The following is a 6,000-nucleotide window of genomic DNA, read 5'->3' on the forward strand; positions in this document are numbered from 1 at the left end:
GAAATTCAATTTTGATGCTACCATCCGAGATAATTGCTCTTCTTGTAATGCCTGGGGGTTTATCCCCATCTCCTGCATACCCTCTTGGTTTTTATTTATTTTTTATTTAGGAGTGAGATGTGCTGCCCCTATTTTGTCTTTCTTCTAATTGGTCCGTGGTTGGTTTCTTTTCCTATAGTGAACTCTTTCTCCACTAATTTTCGAAAAGAAATTACAAACTTGGATTGGACCCCATTGGGCTAGTTGAACTAGTCGGTTTGGTCTAGTTTTTAAAACCATTAAATTTTATATTGCTTTTGGAGAGGGAAAAAAAAAGTAATTTAGATTGATTTGCTTTGTCACTTCGGCGTTGAATCCTATCTCTGCTACTTACCTAGAATTTTATCCTCACAAAGGTTTAAGAAAGAACACTCATCAAATTTGGTGAAACCTCCGATCTAGAGAAGAGAAAAAAGTGAACACTTTCTTTAGGTCTTATTTGAATTAATACAATTTTATACAATAGATTCACATTTTAATTGAAAACGTAATAGCCAAAAAAAAAAAAAAACCTGGTTCAACTTGCAGAATAAGAATGTGCAGATTTTTAACAATTCAATTCAGCGCTTTAAAACCAATAATAAATAAAAAAAAAGTAGCACATTATAAAAATAAAATATTACAGGAAAAGTTCAATTCTCAAGCAACACGCTCAGAAGTATTCCATATGAATACCAATTGCATCTAAATAAATACCACTTCTTCCATGGAAACCAACTACCTTTCCTCTAGAGGCACTTGAGGTGAAAGAAGTACCAATCTCCTCTCCAAAGGGTCCATATCTTCCATTGTTAGTATATAAGGTAATAGAACGCAATGCTTCGTAGTCATCATTTCCTTTAACAGGCCCATAAAATCCCATAATTCCAACCAAGAATTCAGTTGATGCATCAAGCTTTATCTGCCAACCCAAAATTCAAAATAGGATTAGCTAATACTTCATTTTTTTTACTATCAAAATAGAAAAGTAACACTACACACGTAACGCTCTATTTGTTTCAGCGATAATTTTTTCTAAAAAATGAGTTATTTTCTAAAAAATATATTATATAAAAGTACATCATTTTTCTATGTTTATTAGTAAACTTAAATAAGTTAAAAAATAATCTTCAAACTTTAACTATTTTACACAAAGTTTTCCATCGAAACAAATAGAGTGATATGTTTTGTTTGTTTATTGTATAGTATTTAAATCTCATAATTGGATTACACGATTTCATTATTTTTGACATATTCGTATAATGTTTAATTACATCCTAATTTCAAAATCATATAAAACTTCTAATTCATTAAATTTTTTTGGAGATAATTTGAAGATGATTAATCTTTCTTTACCTTATGTATTTGGTCCCCGCCAGTTCCGCCATGCTTCTGTGACCTGACAATCTTCCCTTCACTACTTTCATAAAACAATTGTATTGCATGAACCGCGGAATCTCCTACATGCAAATGCAATTCATGGATTGAAGAAAAGACTCCATCATCCCATTGCTTCCCACCATTACCGCCCCAAGGCCCTACTCCTCGTGGTACAACCACATTCATTGTATTATCATCCAACTATATTAAACAAGTAAAACAAAGGCCAAGAGTCAAACATCACTTAATTTAATTTATGCCTGGAGTAATCAAGCTAGAATAGAAAAATGAACTTAGGGAAACTATAACGTCCAAACCTCTTGTTGCATTGTGTAATCTGGGTTTGAAGCACAAAATGGAATCAGAGATTTGACATAAACACCTATGGAGTTGACGAAACATTCGGAACGACCATGGAAACCAACAATTTCACCACCCTCAGCTAGGAAAGAGAATGGTGTACCAAATTCATAACCATAAGGTCCATACTTTGTCACATTTGTAATAATGTGTAGTGATTTGATTACAACCGGTCCAAATGGCCAGACAGATTGATATGTCCCGATAATGGATGTCAAATACTCTCTAGGCCAGTCTATCATAATCTACACATAATGCACGAAAAGAAATTCAGCTTCATTTGAAGGCACCTATCATTAATGTTTTAAAATACATATATACAAACTGTAAACAATTTTCATGAATAACATATATTCATGATTATCAAAAATATTATTTCAAATAAAAAATCTTGTGATTGTTAGAAAATTTGAGTTTTAAAGGTGAGAACTACACCAGAGAACAAGAACCAGACACAAGTCAAATGGAGTGAAGAGAAAGATAGAAATAGAGATATGAAATATAGGTTAGAGGTTTGAGTGATCGAGAAATGAGTTCTGAGTTTTTGCCTAAACCAATTCTTTCAAGGCATGATATTTTTCAAAAAAATATACATGTACACATAAATCTTTTAATTATAGCATCATAGTTTTTACCTTTTCAGTTTTGCCGCCATTACCACCAAACTTATCTGAATACTGGAACGTACCAGATCTATCATCGCTTTTGAATGAGATGGCATCGATGGCCCATCCTTGCATAATCACTATCTCACTGATCCCGCCTTTATTTGCCTTGAAGCTCCAACTGTTCTTTCCATCTTCACCTCCCCATGGCCCAACCTTCAAGTTCTCCTCCATGATCTGCAACAATTACACATATAAATAGTAACCACAATTACAATAACATGTAAAAAAAGCAGTAAGTGTAATGCTGTTGTCAGCTATGTACCATATCGTTTGCAGAACTCGAAGTTCCTGATAAGGTACAAAATATAGTAGTAGTATTTTGTTAGCACATGAATAGGGTTAACATATTTCCCTTGGGATGGAAATATATATTGAGGATTGGAGGGGTGAACTTTAAAAGATTGGAATTAATTTGGTCCATAAAGGCTTTGGAAACGTAGAGAAGAAGCCGCAGAATTGATAGTAATAGCTTTAGAATGATAAAGTTATGAAAAAGACTACGTTTATAATATTTTCACAACATTTTCATAACAAATTCTATGTGATAGGTTATTATTTGTTGTTACTAGTGGGTAAGAAAATAATTTCCATGGTGGATTCAAGTTAAAAGCCTGTAATAACCTGCTAATTAGGATTTGTTGTGAAAGTATTGTGAAAATATTGTGGAGGTAACACTTCTCTAAGATTATATTACCAATGAAGATAAGTAAATGTAGAACACATGTAATCAGATTTCTTTGTGTCTTTGTCCTTTAACTTTAACTAATTTTCTTATGTATTTGCCATGTTAAGTAAGAGGTCATGTTAACGTATGTCTTTAAGGCAATTGTTAATAAATTATTTTAAGAAAGTTTTGATGCAATTTTTATGGAAAATGGAAAAAAATTTCAAAACATTAATTGTTTTTTTTCCCATAAAAACATTCTTAAAAGGGTTCACTAACAAATGCCCTTAGGGCATTTATTAACTTTTTCCTCAAGTAAGTTGAAAGAATTGAGTGAAAGAAGCTTTTGAAGCTTTAAACTTTCTAGATTTAACTATATTTTAACCAATTTTCAACAAATAAGCAAATAAACTTTCAACTAAAAATTACATACAAAATCAAAGAAAGTAAAGATCAAGTAGAACTTAAAAAAGTAGAACTTTAAAAAGAATATACACGTGATATAAGCTTAAAAGAGAACAAAGTAATTACCTACTTTTACAAAAGATCATGCCATACAATCTTAAAAGAGAACAAAGTAACGACTTTTACTAAAGATCATTTTGCTATTGCAAAAGCTTTTGTGCTCAGCCATATAACTTAAGGCTTAAGGAGGTAGCAACTTGAGAGTAGGCAACTGTGGATCTATAAATTTTTTCTATGGTGTTTTTTAATAAACTTAAATTATACAAAAAAGATATTAAAAAAAAAAAGACACAAAAATACAAATTATAATTATACAAAAAAAAAGATACAAAAATACATGTAATTTTTGTGTCTTAAATTATAAAATTATACAAATTTTTTCTATGATGCAATTTTTTCTATGGTGTTTTTTAAAAAAGAGAACTTGAATATATTGACATCACACAAAAAAAAAAAGACACAAAAATACATGTAGTTTTACCATTTCTTTCTATTGAAATTCAATTAAACTCAACTTTAATTTTTGTAGTTATAATATTTTTGTTGTGTTAATAGCATTATAATTCTATTAAAAAGAATTTTTTTAATACTTTAATTTTCATAGTGTCCATAGCATTACTCTATTAACAATTTAACTAAACTCAAAATTTTTGTTGTCGCATTTTTGTTGTGTCAACAACGTTATTTTTGTTGTTACCCAACTTATTGGTCTTTGTAACTGTGTTTAAAATTATTATTCTTTGTAATTGTCCAATTGCATTTGCTCTTTTATCTATTAACTTGCCATATGATTTTAAGATTCTTGGAGTGGCAGCCGTATGACTGTCTTTTAAATCTCTCTCTCTCTCTAAAATTTTCTTTTACTTTTAAGTGGTAAGTTTGTATAAAACGACCAAACCTTTTGCATTGTGACTGGGCTCAAAGCACAAGATGGTATAAAAGTTTTTACATAGACACCAATGGCGTCAAGCAAAGCACCCGAGCGACCATGGAATCCAACAATTACGCCACCCTCCATCGGGAAGGAGAATGATTCACCTCTCTCAACTCCATAGGGTCCATATTTGGTCCTATTTGAATAAAAACGTAGTGATTTGATTACAGTATAATTCCAAACATTCCCATTTGTACCGGTAATTGATGTCAGATTGTCAGGTACTCTCTAGGCCAGTCGAGCAATATCTACGTACAAAGTGTCACACACAAAAAAGAGAGCTTCATTTGACGTATCATTCATTTAAAATGCATGATTGTAACTGAGTTAATAATTTTGTGAGGGCAGTATCCGTATGTACCTTGTCAGTTCGATCGCCACCATCGCCACCATACTTATCAGAATACTCGAATGCACCATCTCCATCTTCACTTTTGAATGAAATTGAATCGATGGCCTCTCCATGAATAATTATTATCTCACTGATCCCACCTTTATTTGCTTTGAAGCTCCAGTAGCTTCCCGCTACGCCTCCCCATTGCCCAACCTTCATGCACTCCTCCATGCTGCAACACATACAGATATATAACAGAAATGACAAGTGTATATATATAAAACGATAGCCAATAATAATAGTTGAGTATAAGAGTAACGATTGTGGTACCATACATTTGTGGTACTCGAAGAGATGCAGTTCCTGGATCTAGAAATGGCTTTTAGCTAGAACATGAATTGGGTTAACATGAATCCTTGCGAGTATGATATAAAGTAGATAGAGGTGACTCCTCCAATCCTCTATGTAACACTCTATATTTCGAGGAGAGCAATAGCCGCAAATTAATCTCAAAATTTTAACAGTCATTTGATTTGATGACAGTATAGAGAGTGAGAGTTATTGCAAATAGAAAACAAGATGGGCCGGGCTTGAGTCTGTAAAATCATTGCCCATTCCGAAACCAAGTATTCTAATTGAGCTTGCTGACCAGAAATTAAAAAACAAACAAACAAACTGGGGCTTATTTATAACTTATAACCTATTTTTCTTTTTTCCTTTTCTTTTCCTTTTAATTTTGTCTCTGTGTCTATTATTATTATTATTTTTATTTTAAATTTTGTGGTCTATACTGAGGAAAGGGACTTTCTGTTTGGATAAGAAAAAAACAATAAAAAAAAGAGCGTCATTAAATCCCAGTTACATCAAAAATCATCAAGTGAGCTTCATTTAGACAAAGAAATTTGTAATCAATATCGAAGCACAATCAATATCAAAGCACAGTATGTCCAAGTTCACAGACTCCACACACAGTAGTAAATGAGGAAAAAAAAATCACCCTCTAATTATATCTTCATTTTATCTGGACGTCCTTATTTATTCCCTTATTACTGTAAATTTCATAATTGTTGAAGTGATAGATTATGATTAGTACAGTATAGTTTTTTTATGAGACTACCACAAACATTATTTTGTTGTAAACCAATAATAACATAATATCATCTTGGTAAATTGTGAA

The 6,000-nt window shown here is 31.7% G+C and overlaps 1 pseudogene; it reads right to left on the bottom strand.

Annotated features, from left to right (window-relative positions):
- Positions 1-555: 555 nt before the first annotated feature.
- LOC142622220 (agglutinin-like) lies at positions 556-5,054 on the bottom strand (annotated as a pseudogene).
- Between the last annotated feature and the right edge of the window lie 946 nt (positions 5,055-6,000).

This window comes from Castanea sativa, chromosome 1, assembly GCF_040712315.1.
Source record: "Castanea sativa cultivar Marrone di Chiusa Pesio chromosome 1, ASM4071231v1".
NCBI classification, from domain to species: Eukaryota; Viridiplantae; Streptophyta; class Magnoliopsida; order Fagales; family Fagaceae; genus Castanea; species Castanea sativa.